Genomic DNA, 19018 nt, shown 5'->3' with positions numbered 1-19018 from the left:
CCCATTTCTGTTAATCTATATGTCACATGTGTTCTGTGGCTTTACCTATGTGTCATTACATGCTGCTACCTGGATGGTGGGATGGCATCTCCTGACTCAGCCTTTCTGTTTTCAGAATTCTCCTTGTCTGTTTATTCCACCTATATTTCCTGCCTGGCCACTGGTCAATCAGCATTTTATTTATCAACCAATCAGAGCAACACATTCACAACATACAGAACATCCCACAGCACCTCCCCTTTTCTGTCTAATCAAAAAGGAAGGTTTAACTTTAACATAGTAAAATTACATATAACAAAACAGTAATCAAGCAAGAATTACAGTTATAATATCTAGTCTATTTGTATCTGGCAAAATTAAAGAAAATATTCTGTCTATCCTATATTTGTGAGTCTAAAGTTTTATATCTAATTTATTTTTTATCATAACCAAGGAAAATTATAACTATCTAGTCTTTAACTACATCAAAGACCTCAGAAGGACATAATATTACCTAAGAAAACAGGAAGAGCATTGTAAGCAACTTCCAAAACTCTGGAAATGACAGAGACAGCTGCATGCCTGGACAGTCATCCAAAGTTCCTCTGCAATGTTGGGGTATCCATCTTCAGCCCATAGGCCTAGTCTCTCAGTCACTTTTCTCTGTGTCAGGTATAATAACTGACAGTCTCTTCTGTGAAGCAGGAAGACTGAAGGACCATTTTGCCTTGCAAAGTTCAGTGGTCACCTTCCTATGGGTATTGCATGTCCAGTCGATACAACATTTTGTCAAGCAGTCCAGGCAAGAACAGCTTCTTGCTCAAATGGCTATTTTGCCAAGAAGAAGATAAACTCCATATGGAGTGTCTTTGATGCCCATCTTTCTCTTTGAAGTAAATCGGTGCTGCCAGGAGCAGAAGTGTCTCACTGTCCAGAAAGTCTATGTTTTTAAAACATTTTAAATGCCATATTCTGTAGGTCTTTGAAGTCTTTGAAGATTACCTACCTAACTGAAATATATCTATGTGTACGTAGAAAACTTAACTAACATGACTGTAAGTTTGATTATCATAGATGACTAATTATTAATCTGTATTTCTCAACTATACACTACAATTTCTGGGGAAAGCTGTCAAGGTCACAGGGCCAGTTGTTGACAGTCACTTCCCAGCCAGGAATGCCTGACCCTGGCAACCTTCTCTTCCCACTCTGCTGTGGGACCCAGAGAACCACAGGGCGGGAAAAAATGTGAGCTGCATCAGCCACTATTCCTTAGATGTTTCTGTGAGCCTCTCTAAATGTTTATATTTGGATTGAGTGTCTGGAATCTGAGATTCAACAGTGTGTGCATGCATTCATGTGAGTATAATACCATTTCATATTCATAAGTGTGTGCCTGTGGAGGATGCGCGTTAACATCAGTATCCTCTTCAAAGGATGTCCACTTTATACTTTGAGACAGGGTCGCTCACGGAACCTGAAAATCACTGATTTGTCTAGATTGACTGGCCAGGCCAGCATGACCCAGGGATTTTGCCTCCACATCTTAGGGCTGGCATTTTTCATGACTGGCTTCTTCATGTGGGGTCTGGAGACCAAACTTGGGTCCTGGAGTTTGCCCAGCAAGCAGTTATGAACTGCGCCATCTCCTCAGCCTTCCAGAACTTTCTGAATACTGAGATGATGACACAGTGCTCAACAAGTTCCTAATTTGGAGCTGAGTGCAGTAACACACTTGTCATCTCAGCATTTTGGGGAGTGGAAGCAGAGGGACCAGTAATTCAAGGCCAGCCTCATCTTCACAAGTGAGTTGAAAGCCAACCTGAGCTACACGAGGTCCTGTTTTATTTTTATTTTTGTTTTTAAAGGTTTTAAATGTTGGGGTCAAACATGGTGACACACACCTAGAATCTCCTAGTACTTAGGAGGATAAGGCAAGAGGATTAAAGTTTGAGGTCATCCTCAACTACATAGCAAGTCCTGGCCTAAAAGAAAAAACATAAAAAAGGAAGAAAGTGGAGGAGGCAAGTGGGTTCTATAGGGCGAGAAGTGTAGCTTAGTGGTACCTTATGCTTTCCGGGCTCAAGGCCCGGCACCAAAAAACAACTTTGAGTTTAGAAGCATTTCAGTTTGGGTGGTGAGAAATGCTCAACCAGTAAAAAACCATGCAGTACTCCCAAGCCCAAGAAATACTCAAATCAGGAACACTTTGGGTCCCAAACATTTTGCATTGGGGATGCTCAACCTCTGTGCTTGGGAAGTGTGCACAAACATGAACTTGGACATCCAAGTATGTCTAGCTTAAAGCCTCGATTCCTTTCCCACCTCTTTCCTCTAGAATGTAGCACAGCCGGATGGACAGTGACTCCCCAAACAGGAGGATCAAATCCTCTGCATCCAGTAGTGAGTGTGACTCTTATTTATTTTGTTTTATTTAACTGCAGAGTATCTCTGTGTAGTCCCAGATGTCCCAAAACTTGATATATAGACCACACTGGCTTCAAACTCACAGAGAGCCTCCAGCCTCTGCCTCCTCCCAAGTGCTGGGATTAGAGGTGTGAGTCACCACACCCAGCTGTGATCATTATTTCTAAAAAGGGATGCTTGCAAACAACGAAGCTAGGGTCTGGAGATAGGTCTTCCTGGATTTAGGGTGCCTCCACAGGGTCCTTCCCAGAGAACAGGAGGGAGTAATTTAACAGATCTAGCCAAAGGCATGTGGAGACAAGCAGAGATTGGCCTCTACAGCCAACCCTGAGAAATCCTCTAGCCACATCAAGTTCAAAGAGGCAGGCTATAGTTATCACTGAAGCCTTCAGAGAGTATGTGGCCATTATTTCATACTTCAGATCGCCCAAACTGTGAGAAATCCAACTGGCTTAAGTCACTGAATTTTCAATTATTTGTTATGGGTCCCCATGAAATGAATTTAAACTGAAATCAACAGTCATTCATGTTTTAAGTATAACTTTTAAAAAAATCTTTAACTGTACGAATAGCCTGTACAACTTATTCTAAACCCACTCAGCTTTGGTTTGAAAACCCCAGATTTGAACATCTATGTTCAGAATATTGAGTAATTTTAAGAACACACAGCCTGAAAAAAATATCTGTGAAGCAGGGAAGTTCCTTAGCTACGTTGTTCTCAAGGAAGAAAAACTTCTCGCATGCGGAACAGTTTTCGAGGACTCAATAACATGCTGTGGGGATTAGGATTATTTGTGCTAACCTGATAGGATTCTAAATGGTGTTTTTTTTAAAAATGTGCACTAAGCATGAAAGAAAGAACGGGAGAAGGAACTAAACACGTCGATTTCACCCACGTTCTGCATTGCAGCCCGCCATCTGTGAGGGGGGCCTCAAATTCCATCCTGCAGTTTTGAGTATAAACAGTTTTATTTTGAGCCATTTCCCTCTCTCATGCTAATGGGAAGTTTTTCAAGCCATCTTGAGCTGAAACGGAATCTAAGTGGTAAAGAAGCCCCTGCTAAACACAGTGCCTGATCCTCTCCGCAGCCTCATTCTGAATCACTCTCAGAACCTTCTGCAGTGATCGGCCACTTCCGAATGAGGAAGCCCTGCCACAGTTTTCACAGATCCCTGGACTTACACACTGGGAGTAGGAAGGACACTGTGCGCCCGGTGGTCTAGGTCGAACAGCAGGGAGCCTCGGGGCCCAGAGAACCTGAGTTTGAGTTCTGACCACATCATTCAACACTGTGATACCAGCAAGGTACATAGTCCAGTGGTAGAACACCTGCCTGCATTTGCAAAGCCCTGCAGTCCATCCCCAGCATTGCAGAAAAATACTCTGAAATTATTTTTAAGGGGTCAGAGAGATGGCTCAGTGGCTAAGAACACTTGCTATTACTGTAGAGAATCCAGGTTTGATTTCCAGCTCCCACACTGAGAAGCTCACAACCACCTGTAACTCTAGTTTCAAGGGATCTGATGTCCTCTTTTGGTCTCCATAGACACTTTCATGCATGTAGTATGCTCACACATAAGTAGGCACACATATGTAGACATAAATACAAATTTTTAAGAATGTTTTAAATTCTATGTTTGAGACCAGGCGTACTGCTACATATTTATCTACAATCCCAGCACTTGGGAAGCTGAGGCAGGAGGATTGTCACTAAAGTAAGGGCCAGCACATACAGTGAGTTCCAATCGAGATTCAAGACCCTATGCCCAAAAAACAAAAGAAAAAATTGAGTGTTAGCTGGATGTGTATCAAATGCTAATAATCCCAGAGGAGGCAGAGGATCAAAAGTCAAGGTCAATCTCTGCTATAAAAGACCATAGCTTTAAAAAAAATTTTTAACTTTAAAAATGAGTAAGATAATTGTATATTTTTTATTGTATGCAACATAATGTTTTGATATATGGCTATATTATGGAATGATAAATCAGATTATTTAACACGTGCATTACCTCACATTTATCTTTTGTGGTGAGAACATTGCCTTACCAATTTTGAAACATGAAACATACATGGTTCATAATAAATTTGGGAGGTTGAGACGAGGTCTCTATAGAGCCAGGGCTGGCCTTGAATTCCTTATTCTTCTGCCTTGGTTCCAAAGTGTTGGGATTATAAGTGTGTAGCACGGTGCCGGGCTCTAAAATACATCTTTGTAATTATTGTTTGTATGTGCATGTGAAGCATGTGTGCGTGAGGGTGTGCCTGCATCATGGAGAGGAGGGGACAACCTTTGGGAGTCAGTCTGGCTCTTGCTGGCTGCTGTGGGATCATCAGACTCGCACAGCAAGCTACGGGTATTTTTACTTGATTGGTCAACCCACCTGCTCCATATCTTTGGAAGATCTTCCTCTTTCTGGCTGAATTTTTGTGTCCTTTGACAGAGCAACATTCCTATTTCCCGATTCTATAATTAACATTTTTACACTCCACAGTTAAGTGGTACCAGGAGCTGTTTTCCTGTGCCTAGCTTATTTCCTTTATTAGAATGTACTCTGGGTTCACCCATGTTATTGTAAAGGGATGAATAGTATTCCGTTGTGGTATATACACATTTCCTTTAGCCAGTCATCAGCTGATACACGGTGGGTTCCTTCCATGCCACCGTTACTGTGAACAGAGCTGCGGTGAACACGGGAATGCGATGCCTCTCTGTCACACTGACTTCACATGCTCTGTACGCTAACCAGTGCTGGCTCTGGAAGCTCATATGTTTTTAATTTTTTGAGAAACCCCACACTGATTCCCATCCAAGCAAGTTACTCAGGCTCGTTGAGTCTTAGTGTCTTCATTTCAAAGATGAGAACAACAATCTTGCCGGCCGCGTAAATCCACATTGCAGTCGGCTCTCAGTCACGGCTTCTTTGGCTTATCCGTGTGCTTAGACACTTTCTCCATGTGCTGTCAAAATCAGCATCCCCTAAGCTGGGGGTAGAAGGACATAAATGCAGGCCAAGTGTTGAGGAGACTGATAAAGGGGGACTGAGACTTTGAGGCCAGCCAAGGCTACAGGTAAAACTGTCTCAAAAAAAAAAAAAAAAAAAAAAAAAAAAAGGAGAGTTCTCTCTCATTTTTCTCCCTCCTCCTTGAACTCCTCAGAGGAGCTGCCTCCTTCCAATGTGAGCTTTGGGGCCAAGTGTTTGGTGTTTGGCCTTAAATCTCATCACTCTCTTATGACCTTCTTCCTGCCGAAGACCCCAAAGTCCAAGTCCAGCCCTCTTTCTCTCTCGGATGCTGAAATGTAGCTTCTCTGTTTTGGGGGTGGAGGTGGTGCGGGGTGGGAGCTACAGTGAGGATAGAAAGTAGAGGTTCATCTATAGGAGGTGAGCACTCTACAACGAAGCCACAGCCCCAACTCTTTATTTATTTAATTGATTTGTCTGTTTGGTTTTTAAAAAACAGGGCTCTGCTGTTTAGCCTTGGCTCACCTTGAATTCTCTTGGCAATTCAGCCTGATTTCAAACATGAATTCCCTGTCTAGCTGAGATTGTAGCCACGCATTACCATTGGTGACTTAAATGTTGTCCTTTTCTTTTTATTACTATTTATTTAGAAAACACATTCAACTTTACCTTTAAAGATTATCATGTTGATTTGGAGATTATATAAGCTTCGGTGTATAAAATTTTGCAGGAGAAAGTTAGGCAAACCCTGGGGAAGGCAGCAGGAACCGGACTAGAGCTCTAGTGACCGATCTACTCTCTTTTTTGCCACAGGATCTGAGTGGGGATCCAGAGAGAGCCCATCCTCAACACATCTGGCAAACACACACTCAAGTACCTAGGACAGACTTGTAAAGTACTTGCCAGACACAGGAGTGAGAACAACATGCTTTTCTTTACCTGCTGGCTGGGGCTGTCAGCAGCCAAGCTCTCTGGGCAAGCAGGTGAGCAAACTGCTGTCAGTCAGCAAGTTCACAGGTACCTGCTGTGTGTGCGCAAACAGCTCTGGCTACTGGGGCTGACCAGTTGAGTGTCAAGCTCAGACCCAATGCCCACCTGTGGCCCCAATGCCGGGAAAGACCTGGAAAGTTACTACACCGAGGGCCAAAGGGACTGGTACCAATCCCGAGCTAGTGGCAGTCCCATCAGCTCCAAGGGCAAAACACCCTTGGAGACAAATTGGCCGAGTCCTTAGACAGGAGACCAAATTACTGACTCAGGGAAACCAGACCCTCTCTGGAGGGGCTGAGTCTTTAGAGCGATGACTGGAACATTCTTGGGTGGGGCATTTCACTGAAAAGCAAACAGCGTGGCACTTCATCTCCATCCAAAACAAGTCTCCCTTCACACAGCCCAGCCATGGCAGCCACTTTGGGTCTGACCACACCTGAAGGCTCTTCCTGAGGCACTAGCCTTTACAGTAGCCATGTGAGCTCACCCTTGTTTTTCCCAACTCCTAGTCTACCCTAACCTCTGCCCCATCCTCACCCAGGCCTTCATGCTGCCCCCTACCTCAGTCTACTCAGGAGTTGCCTTCCCTAGGCAGCTCTACCTCAGGCCCTGTCTAGTGGTGGTCCCAGTCTCCACCCTGCAGAGATATATGTGGCCAACCCCCAAGGAGCCAGGGGAACTAGCAGTGCAGAGAACCAGCTTTAGGATCAGAGACTAAAATCTCATTTCTACCATGTGCATTTGCGTGGACAAGCAGGGCTACCACCTGAATTACTATGGGCACTCTCCTTTTTTTTCATATCCTGGCAGCAAGATAATAGGATCCAAGGACTGTACCCTGCCAGGCCACTCCCGCCTCTCATGTGCAACTACCAGAAAAAGAGACTGATCCTGAATTCAACTCCTGTGGGAAAGGGTACAGCCAAAGTCTCCTGGGACCAGACAGTTGGCCTTCCCAACCCTGCTTCTAGACAGCTGGCACCTAGGCTTAGAGAACCAGACAACTGTGCCTAGGATGTTTACTCCTCTGAGCAAAGGTACTCATCTTCTACAGAATGAATGATCCTAGAGAGGATCCCTCTACCATGACTTAACCCCATGGTGAGTGCAGCTTAAGACCAACCAACCACACATATGGAGAGAACCAAGCACACCTGTGCGCACACAAGATTTTCAACACTAACAGAAAAACAGAATGCAAAGCATCTCATTGATGTTTGCATATTTATTAGATGTTGTAAGAAGATCTTGAAATATTTGATTAAAGAAAATATATTAAAATTAATTCCATTATCATTTCAGTGAAGTGATTTTTATAATAATCTAATTATATGTTCTAAATATATCTAGTTGCTAATTCCTAGAACCAGAGAATATCAATTTATGTGATCAAAGGGTTAATGTTCCTTTCTACGGAGAAAGTCATGATTATCTGTGCACCCTGGTGTTAGCATCTGAATGTTGCTGAGTGGCTGGATGTGATCTTCTACCTGCAAAGTATGTAGTATGCAGTTGTAACTAGAAAAATTGGGTCTTCTTAGGTAGAGTATCTCTGAAAACCCACATATGATACAATGTGTGTATATAATTCTTCAAAACCAAAGAGGAGCGTGCCATGTATAACATGCCTGCTGAGTTATGCATGCAGCTATCCTTCTCATGAGTACCCAGCAGTCACAGTGGACAGCATGACCCCACCTCCTGACTCATCCGTAAGCTGAGCTACTCAGACGTCCCTTTGTTCAAATACACACATAGTAGCAAAAGAGGCCTAATGACACTATGAGATGGGCATTGTCACTACCTACCTAGGATCTGGACCGGAAATGTAGAAGGTAGCAGGATGGGGTAGGAAACAAGAGGAGGAGGAGGAGGAGGAGGAGGAGGAGGAGGAGGAGGAGGAGAAGGATAAAATGATGATTGGAGATTCAGAGAGAGTCCTAGCAATGTTTTATTACCTGGTTCTAGTCCCTTCCCTTCTGAAGGTCACTGTGTTTTTCACTTGGGGTCCACAGAACACATCTATATCTTCATAATCCATCTCTCTCTTTATTGGCCAGTTTTCTATAAGTCTGTTTTCTACTTCTATAATGAAATGCTTGAGGCTAAGGTGATTTTCGCTCATAGTTCTGAACCAAGATTGAGTGCCTATGTCTAGTTAAGGTCTTGTTGTGGCAAAATGCCAAGATGATCACAAGGCACATCACTGCAAGAGACAAGGAGCACACAAGGATTCGGTGGAGGCCCAACCTGATGACCTTATCTAATCGTAATCAATTCGCAAAAGTGTCATCTTAAATACCAAAGTTGCTCTAAACTTTCATCTTTTTATTTTCACAGTGGGGATTTAATACTAACATGAGTATCAGGAGAGACAACTCATATTCACCATAACCAACTATTTAAACTGATTTTTCTTATATATGGTACCAAAAGAACCAACAAAGGTACTTTCATGTAGTTTAGGACAAATGAGCACAATCGCTATAAAGAATACATTGTAGGAGCCCAGCATGGTGGCACACACCTTTAAACCCAGCACTTGTGTGGCAAGCCCCATGTTGGGTGCCAAATGTATCATGAATTTTAAAGGGTCTTATTAATAAAAACCCAGAGCCAGATATTGGGGTAAAAACTGAAAGATAAAAGAAACAGAACAAGCCACAGCCAACCTCACCTTGCCAACTCCTCAGCTGATCTTATTTCTTCAAACTGAAAGCCTCTGAGTCCTCACCCAAATGGATCTCAGCTGAACTGCTGCTAAAAAGCTTCTAGTTCCTGGTCCTCATGCCTTATATACCTTTCTGCTTCCTGACATCACTTCCTGGGATTAAAGGTGTGTGTCCTTCACAAGCAAAGACATGAGATCTCAAGTGCTGAGATTAAAGGCATGTGCCACCATGCCTGGTGCCTGGCTCTGTTCCCAGTGTGGTCTTGAACTCATAGAGATCCAGACAGATCTCTGCCTCCTGAGTGATAGGATTAAAGGCGTGTGTGCCACCACTCTCTGGCCTCTATGTCTAATCTAGTGGCTGTTCTGTTCTCTGATCCCCAGATAACTTTTTTGTTAGAACATAAATAAAATATCACCATACACTTGGAACACAGAGGCAGGCAGATCTCTGTGAGTTCAAGACCAGCTTTGTCTACATAGCAAGTTTCAGGACAGCTAGAGCTACATAGCGAGACCCTGTCTCGAAATAAACAAACAAACCAGCAAACAAATGAAAAACAAAAACAAATAGACTACATTGCAGGCTGGGTATGTGGTAATTCCCACACATGAAAGGTGGAAGCAGGATCAGATGTTCAAGCAAGGTCATCTCTGGCTACACAGTAAGTTCAAGGTCAGCCTCGGCTATAGGAGAGCCTGTCTTAAAAAAAAAAAAGTTCTAGTGTCATTTCTGTTGCTGTGATAAAACACTCTGACCAAAAGCAACTTAGGAAGAGGAAAAGATTTATTTACTTACACTTCCAGGTCACGGTTCATCACGGAGGGAAGTCAGAGCTGGAACAGAAGCAGAAACTTAAAGCAGAAATTACAAAAGAGCGCTGCTGGCTGGCTTGCTCTCTAGTTCAGCTTAACTAGCTTTCTTATCCAGCCCAGGAAACCTGCCCTCCGATGTGGACTGGGTCCTCCTACATGAATGAGGACAACCAAGACCATCGCTGACCAGTTGTTCCCACAGACTAACCTGAGGAAGATCATTGTTGGACTCAGACAGACGCCTTTTTCAGGTGATTCTAGGCTAGGTCAGGTTAATGATAATAATAAAATCAAATAATAAAAATTAAACCCCAAACCGAAAAATCCATCACCAATGATGTTGCACTGGGAGACAGCTGTGCGATCCCTGTCAAAGCTGTCCCCACGTTGTCCCAGCTGGTGGCCTTGATGGCTGCAGCTTTGGCACGGTCTGACATCTGCCTCTTCTCCCAAGACTGCTGTACAGAGCAGCGTGAAACAAACGCAGACAAGGCGAAACAGCCTTTGGAAATTAATTCCAGTCCAGGGGTAATATATGGGGGTTTGCCTCTAAGCTCTATGAACCTCAGTTTCCTTATCTGCGGAATGGGTTTGATAAATGACCCCCCCACACCATGGGGGCTTGCAAGGATAGCATGTAATCATGCATGCAGCGTGCACAGCACTTTTCCCAAGGAAAAGAACCCATGAGTTATATCAATGATAACAATAAAATGGGCAGTGAATGTTTTTGCCCTCACGTCTCTCCCTAGCTTCAGTTATCCTTTGCTTGCTACCCATGTGTGCTCTCTGGTGCCTTTGTTGAGCTCTGGACTCCAGCCCAGGCTCTGCTTGCTCTCTCATGCATGCTATTTACACCCATCCTGTGAGGCTGCAGGACTATGGGACTGCTGGGCATTCCCTGCAGGTCCTCTCCACAGAGCTGAATCTCCAGCTCGACTATGGGCTTCACAAGGGGCTTGGCGCAGTGGTTCTTAACCTTCCTAAGGCTGCTACCCTTTAATAGGGTTCCCCATGCTGTGGTAACCCACAACCATAAAATTATTATGTTGCTACTCCATAACTGTCATTTTGATACTGGTATGAATCGTAATGTAAATACCTGTGTTTGCTGATGGTCTTAGATGACCCCTGTAAAAGGGTTGTCCAACCCCAGGGGTCGCAACCCATAGGTTGAGAACCATTGGTTAGCCTTTTATGATATTGCTTCCCCTCTCAGCTGTGGATGCTGCCAGCCCCTCTAGCTTCTTCTAGCATCTCACTACATCTGCTGGTGATTTAGCTGTTTTGAAGCTGGGTGCAGTGGTAGGTGCTTGCGATCCCAGCAACACTGGGAGGCAGAAGAAGGAGAAGCTTGAGTTTCGGCCAGCCGGGGTTAGTTATAAGATTGCCATCTCAAACCAAGAACCAAGAAAGCCAGGTGTGGCCACTGACTGACCTCGGGAGGACTGTCTCAAATCCCAGCACAACCTGAACTATATAGTAAGTTTCAGGCTACCCTGAATTTTATCTCACAGAAGGAAAAAAATTTAGAGAGAGACACCATATTCATTTTACTTTTATCAGAGTATGTCTTTATAATTATTTTAGTTTGTTATTGTTAATTTCTTCCTGTACCTAATTAATAACTAAATACTATCACAGGGATGTGTGTATGTGAAGTCTTCCTTGAGTTTTTCATGCTTAATCTCCAGTGTAACAAAGTGTTATCTTTTCCATCACATGGTTAGTGCTGATCAGGCTGTATTGTCTTGTGTTAACACATAGGAAGACTTGCCTGTTTTCGAGGCTTTCTTCTTAAGAAAGAGGAAGACAGGGAAGCGTGTGTGTTGGTGCTATATGAGGTTGCAGGCATTCACCGAGAGCTAAAACACTCTGTGCATAGAGTAGGACTCCTGTTTGCACACAGAATATACAGTGCACATATTCGTAGTTTTTTGGATGCCCTGCCACAAAATCTCCTGGCCTTTTTGTAAGAATGATATTCCAGAAAGAACCCTTTCTAGAGTCTGAGTCATAATCTATGGGCAAGGACTGAAATTCTGCATTTCAAGCATGTGAAGTTCAAGAACTCTGGCAAAACAATTGGTATATTTTTAAGTACCAGGGTTGGGGTATCACTTCGCTGCACACCAGTTATGACACTTTAGATTATTTGTATTTGGCTCCTCTTTGTATTAATGCCTCAACCTACACATACAGAGTCTCATTCTTACAGGATTATTTTGAGGGTTGATATTGTGATGCTGTATTCTATGACTTTGATAAGTGCACACATTAGTCTGACAGCTTCCTTTCAGAAGTTTTGGGACTTTCTGCATAAATGATCACGTCATCTGCAAATAAAGAATCAGGTGTTTGTTTACAGCAGGCTCTCACTGTGCAGCCTCCTACCTCAGCCTCCTGAGTGTTGGCATCATAGGTATTTACTCGGCTCAAAAATTAGTGGTTTTTTGTTTGTTTGTTTGTTTGTTTGTTTTTCCTAAATGTGTACCTTTTATTTCTTTCGCATGCCAATTGACTAGTGTTATCACTGTACTGGCTATGTATACTAGCCAATACATTGACTCGTATTATCACTGAGTATTGAATAGGAGTAATCAGAGACATATTTTTCCCCATCTGAAAAGAACTGTGTTCTGTCCAGTATCATCATATACCCAGCATCTTATAATATGCCTAGCATACAGTAGACACTCAAAAGATGCTGCAAGATGAACTATAACAAAATTAACTGATCTACAAAGAGCCGGAAAAGAGTGATTTTATTAGCACCTTGTCCATCTATCGAGTCACAAGCAAAATCGTGTAATTAGCAGTGAGCTAACACATCGACATAACATAATTTCAAGTGCAAAAAGTCCTCTGGTGGAGTTTAAGAAAACAGAGGTGAGCTGTGTGGAGTGCAAATGGCATGGCATCCTCACTCATCTAATGAGTTGATGCCATTCTAAAGAGGAAAAGCAGATCAGGTCGAGATGCAGTGCCCAGCCAAAGAGTCCTTGTTTGTCTTCCTTTTTCTTAAGAAGAAAGCCTCAAAAACAGGCAAGTCTTCCTATGTGTTAACACAAGACGATACAGCCTGATCAGCACTAACCCTGTGATGGAAAAGATAACACTTTGTTACACTGGAGATTAAAGGTAAAAAACTCAAGGAAGAATCAATTCAAACATAAATGTTTTTATATCTATTAGTATATTAGAGTGTGGAGAAGCAGTAAGAGATGGTTAAAGAACTATTGTAAGTCCCACATCAGAGAATGTAATAAATTTAATAAATTTGTGCAGAATTATACACTGGAAACAGGAACTAATGCAGCTTTTTTTTTTTTTTTGGTCAAATACAAAACAGAAAACAAATGATCAAAGTGAGTTACACAAGAAATCTTTGTAAAAGTCACACTACTGCAAGAACTCAAAATGTAAACGTCACTAACTATTTTAAATCTTGGGCATTTTACATTATGTGGCCAGTGAAATGCAGCAGGCAGAAAGTGAACAAGAGCAGGACTAGAGGGGTGAAACACAACTGCATGTCAGTCCCACTGCTACCTCTCTGTCCCATTCTGCTCAGGAAGAGTTGCCTGAGCTGAGGTCTACAGAGCCAGGAGGATACACAAGCCCTTCCTTTCTGTTTCTCCGCATGAGCAAAGCAGCAACTTATCAGCTAATGTATCTCCAAAATTCTCAACGTCATTGTCATTGGTGGCGACATCTTGGAGCAACAACAGTAGCATCTACTCCAAACTGACTTCTGTCTTCAGACCACTTTTTAAGGGCAGGAGTGAATTAATAGTCACCAGCATACAAAGCCAACAGGTTGTATAACTAACCTAGCAAGAGTCTCTCCAAATGTTTTGCTGATTAGCAATTATAGGGAAAATACAAATCTAAAAAGCCACGCAAGGCATAAAACTGAGCTTTGATTGAAGTTGCCCTGAATCCTTCCTGTGGGGGGGAAAAAAATACAGAATAAACAAGAGAAAACTTGTATGACTTTGCCTTGTATCCATACTTTTTTCTTTTGATTCTCATTTTTCGATGTATAAGGCTGAAAGTTTTCCAAAGTTTAAATAAGACAATATGGTGCACTAAGAGAAGCCTTTCTTCTATCTGTCCCTCCCTGGTCTCTTTCTTCTCTCACACACATTTAAATAATCTTGGGCTTATTTTGCCAGCATCAATTTGCAAATAAAAGCAGGCTCACATGCATATAAATACTTCAGCAGTCATAGTTCTCTCTCTCTCTTCTAAGCACCCAAGTAGCCTGCCATTTTATGTCTTGGCACCTTGCTTTTTCACTTAACAAATTATTCTGCAGATCACTCCATATCTGTAGGTAGACATCATCCCCATTCCTTTTAATAGCACAGCAGTTTGAGGCATCTATGTGGTCCCTTAAATATATTAAAGAAGTGGGAACTGTAACTCATCAGGCTTAATCTGACTACTTCTGGCTTATCTACTGCAAATTTCAATTGGGGATAATTTACCACTTACCTCCTGCCTCCAACTACCTGGCACATGCTGGGAGCACAAAAGCTAATTTTGATCATTCCCTCAGGTTAATTATCACGCTTTGGGCTAGAACAACAGAAGGATAGCACGCATAAATTTTCCAGATGGGAAGAAGCAAACGTTCTCCCTTTTGTCCCTGGCCACTAAGACCTGGGCGGCAACCTTCCTCAGTAGGCTGATGTTTACATGCACACAGTCTACAGAAATTGCCTCTCCTCCCACTTGAAATCAGCTATGGAGCAAGCTGGCACCAGGCCCAGCTGCAGAGCTCTGAGACTTGAATGTATATCTGGTCTACCCTATTTTAGGGGGCATGTGACTCATTTGAATATCAGGCATCAATCTTTGGACTGAGGCTTCCATCAGAGCAAATTGCTAATTTGGTTATGCTAAACACAGGATGCAGTATAATTACAATGACAGATGTAGGTAACGCCAGAAAGTTGAGCACACACAAGTCTTCATGGCATCTGCTGCCAAACCAGCATCATCTCTATCATCCCAGTCTGATGTCCCTGGATCCCTCAAGTCAAGGACATCTCAGTCACATAGCCCCCAAACTGGATAATCTTAAGCCTGGTATTTTAGTCTGTCATTTGCAGCAAATGTGTTGAGGGACAATTTGAAGTTACACATTTAAGATTAATTCAGAAAAGAAAGGTAAGTCAGACATGTATGTGACATTTATTCTTGTGCATTACGTTTTTATAAAAATTGCACACAATGGTAGGTAGCCACAGCACTTGGGAGACAAGAGGATTGTGAGTATGGGGCCAGTCAAGACCACACAGTAAAACTATGGATTAAAAAAAAAAAGGGTGGGAGCTTAGCAATAACCTTATGCAATAAAATAATATTACTAGTCATTCATGAAACTATTTTTTTCAAACAATAGCTTTTTCCTTACTTTGAAAGCAATACTGCCTTCAATGTTTTATAAATACCTTTGTATTTGTTATTTTTCTGTTGTTATAAAATACCATGACCTAGGTAACTTATAGAAGGAAGAGTTTATTTGGGCTTCAGCCTTCAGAGGGTGAGAGTCCATCATGGTGGGGAGCCACGGCAGCAAGCAGTCGTAGTGGCTGAGCCAGAAGCTGAGAAACTTGATTGTCAAAGACAAGCACGAGACAGGGAATTAACAGGAAGTGGAAGGAGACCATAAACACAGTGATATGTTTCCTCCAGCAAGGCTCTACCTCCCAACGTTTCACAACCTCTCCAAACAGAACTACCAACTTGGGACCAAGTATTCAAGTATCAGATCATATGGGGGACAGTCTCACCCAAACCTTGTCTTCTAAAACAGTCTCTCTTTATAGATTTATACTTGCTCACTTTGTTAAACACAGAGAAATGTAAATAATTCTTGCTCATATTTATGCCATGCAAATACAGCTACTGTTAATAATTAAGCATATTCTCTTTCAGGATTTTTTTTTCTGTTACATGACCAGTGTAACAGTAACAAGGTTTGTAAACCTTGTAATGATGGCTAAAAGTGTTCAAATACAAGGCTTTATAAATAAAAAATAAAGCTGTTCCTTTCCCAAGATATTGTCTTCTAAACCTAATTTACATACTGCTGGGATATATCAGTTTCTGTATAATTTAGAAAACTTCCTACTTATTGCCATTGTTGTGGAATATTATTTTAACTAGGCAAAGATGTGTTACATTTGTTTATGCTGCAAAATATTACTTTAACTGTGTAAAAGTGTGTTACACTTGTTTATGCCACATTTGTTTAGCCATGTAAGGATGTGTTACACTTGTTTGTGCCACATTTGTTTCATTATATAAAGATGTGTTGCATTTGTTTCACCTTGCCTGCCTAAGGCACCTGATTGGTCTAATAAAGAGCTGAATAGCCAATAGCTAGGCAGAAGAAAGGATAGGCGGGGCTAGCAGGCAGAGAAAATAAATCTAGTATTTGATTATGATTCTAGTTTCTAAAATACTTGTTTTTAATTATGGGGGAGGGTGCACATGAGTGTAGATACCTGCAGAGGCCAGAAGAGGGCGATGGAACCCAGGGAGCCGAAGTTGCAGGCAGTGGCAAGCCACCAGGCTTGGTGGCTGGGAACCAAACCAGAGTCCTCTTCCAGAGAGAGTAAACATTTTTAACTGCTGAGCCATTTCTCAAGCTCTTATTGTGATTCTGCAATGTAAAAAAAACAAAAAAAAAAAAACAAAAACAAAAAACAAAAAAAAAAAACCTGATTAAATCTTACATTTCTTTTTCAAGTTGCCCTGGTGTTACTGGAATTCATATTCACCTAAAGTCTAAAGAAGTGTTCTTTGCCTTAATCAAAGATGACACTAACTCACTCGTTAAAAATACAATTAAAAATACTCAAGGACAATGGCCTTTAACTGATTTTTCTCACTGCCCACTTCAGACCGTGAGTGTGCATTTGCCACTGCAGCTGAGATGTGGCAGCCCTGGTCCAGGGACCAGTGAGTGCAAACTGGCCTTTAGGAACATTGATCGAGGACCTCATCAATTCACACCCCAGACAGAGGTCAACACAATTAGACCACTTTAATTGAAATGAGCTTTTCAAAAACTAGACTAACAGAATGGGTAAACCACCAGACCATATTTGCTTTAGAACAGAAGCCTTTCTCAGTGGATTTCTTTAAATAACCCGTTCCCTTTTTGTCCGCTTAACTTAATAGCTGACTACACAGAAACATGCCTTTCAGGAATTGCTTCTGAGGAGAGTCCTGTACACAAGATCTTCCTGTTTTGCTGGGAAATCTCCTTTAAAGGTAGCTGTTTGGCATATCAAACGCAATGAACAATTACCAAAGTTTTGTTTTAATTACACATGATGTAATTGGGGGTTACATGGAGCTGCAGGTAAATCGGTTTCCTACTTTTTGCAGGCCTCATTCAGAGTGTGTAGAACTGAAGGGGACATAAGGCATCAAATATGGAAATATTTAATACTTTCAATAGAGTTGGAAATATCTGCATCAGAAAGTTAATGTCTCAATCTCTCTATTGTGTATTTAACTAGTTTTCAGAGGCAAGGTCTCCCTATATAGTCCTAGCAGGCTTGGAACTCATTATGCAGCCCAGACTGGGCCTTGTCCTTACAGCAATCCTCCTGCCTCTGCCTCAGCTTCAAATGCAGTATTAACACAAGCCTTATAGAGATAAGGGAATGGGTTCATTCCTAAGCACAAAATAGCTCACTGTTTTAAATAATACACCACTTTATTTCATTATGCTTATTTGAAAAGATGCATATGCAGGCACAAGCAGAACAAACTGCCTAATTTAACTGCTACAGAGTGAAAACCCAAGGCCCCTTGTTCAGAAATTAATAATATCAAGAGGGCAAGACCAGGGTCTGAAGAAAGAGATGGCTCAGCAGTTAAGAGCACTGGCTGCTCTTCCAGAGGGCCCTGGTTCCATTCCCACCACCCACAGGGCGGCTCACAAACTTCTGTAATCCGGGAGAGCCAACGCCCTCTTCCGGCCTCTGTGGGCGCGGGACACGCATATGGTGCACAGACACACATGCAGGCAAAACACATCCATACACATAAAATAGTAAAGTTGAAAAATACATATTAATGACAAAATGTAAAGAAGGCAAGAGCTTAGGAGTGCCAAAGCGAGCACAGGCCTTGCTGTGAGCCGAGCTTCTTGTGACTGTACATGTCACATGCCCACAAGGCCAGCCCCGCCCTGCTGTGAATCCTTCTGCCTTCACTGCCTTGGACCCTTTTTTTCGTACTCCGTGTTGGGATGCCGGGTGATGCTAGCTTTGTCAAGCCGTTCAGTTTTAGGTAAGAGTCTCAGCACAGCAACTAATTTATCAGGGAATCACTAGGGGGATATTATAACACGGCCGAACACATTTTCTTTTCTTTCTTTTTTCTTTTTCTTTCTAATTTAAAGGCAGATTTACCAGTTGGCTTTACATGAATAAATAGTTGCACATTGCTAGCAAAAACTGGAGGCCAGTATGGAGCATCCCAGAACCCTAGCTCGGGAGCCTACCGGGCATCCAGTCAGTCCCTGCCACCCGGTGTATTTTCCCCAGGGGCCACAGATCTCCGTCGTCCCTGGAAACCCCTTGGGAGAAACTCATTGTGCAAAACCTTCCTTCTGTCCTTCTGAGGCAGCAGCATCCCCATCTAAAACACCTGCCTGCCATTCTTGAGGCCGCCAGGACACACCGGGGCCTTCCCAGCCCGGTTGACCCCGGAGCTCTGCGCCCCGTTCCCAACTCTGCCTTCCCGGGCCCTCCAGGGACAGCGCGGGGCCGTCAGTGCCGGGTCACCCAGCCGGTGCAGCCGGGAGTCCCGGCTCGCCTCCACGCTCCGTGCGCCCGGCCGGCCGAGGTTAGCGCCGGGGTCCGACGCGGGCAGAGGACCCAGGCGGCTTGTGCGAGCGCAGCGCCCCCGGTGGCCGGGCCGCACGCAGCGGGGCGGGGAGGCGGCGCCGGGCCGGCCCCCTCCCGGGTCGCCAAGCGGTGTCGCGCCTCCGCCCGCCCCTGATTTCCTCCGCGCGGCGGCGGCGGCGGCGGCGGCGGCGGGCGGCGGAGGCGCCTCGTGCGCGCGGTTATTTATTTATTTCCGGGCCCAGAGCGCTTATAATGGAGCCGCTGTCAGCAGAAGCTTCTGCTGCCGCTGCCG

The sequence above is a fragment of the Peromyscus eremicus genome, chromosome 11 (genome assembly GCF_949786415.1).
Source record: "Peromyscus eremicus chromosome 11, PerEre_H2_v1, whole genome shotgun sequence".
Taxonomy (NCBI): Eukaryota; Metazoa; Chordata; class Mammalia; order Rodentia; family Cricetidae; genus Peromyscus; species Peromyscus eremicus.
Note: the sequence above shows the minus strand (reverse complement) of the source record.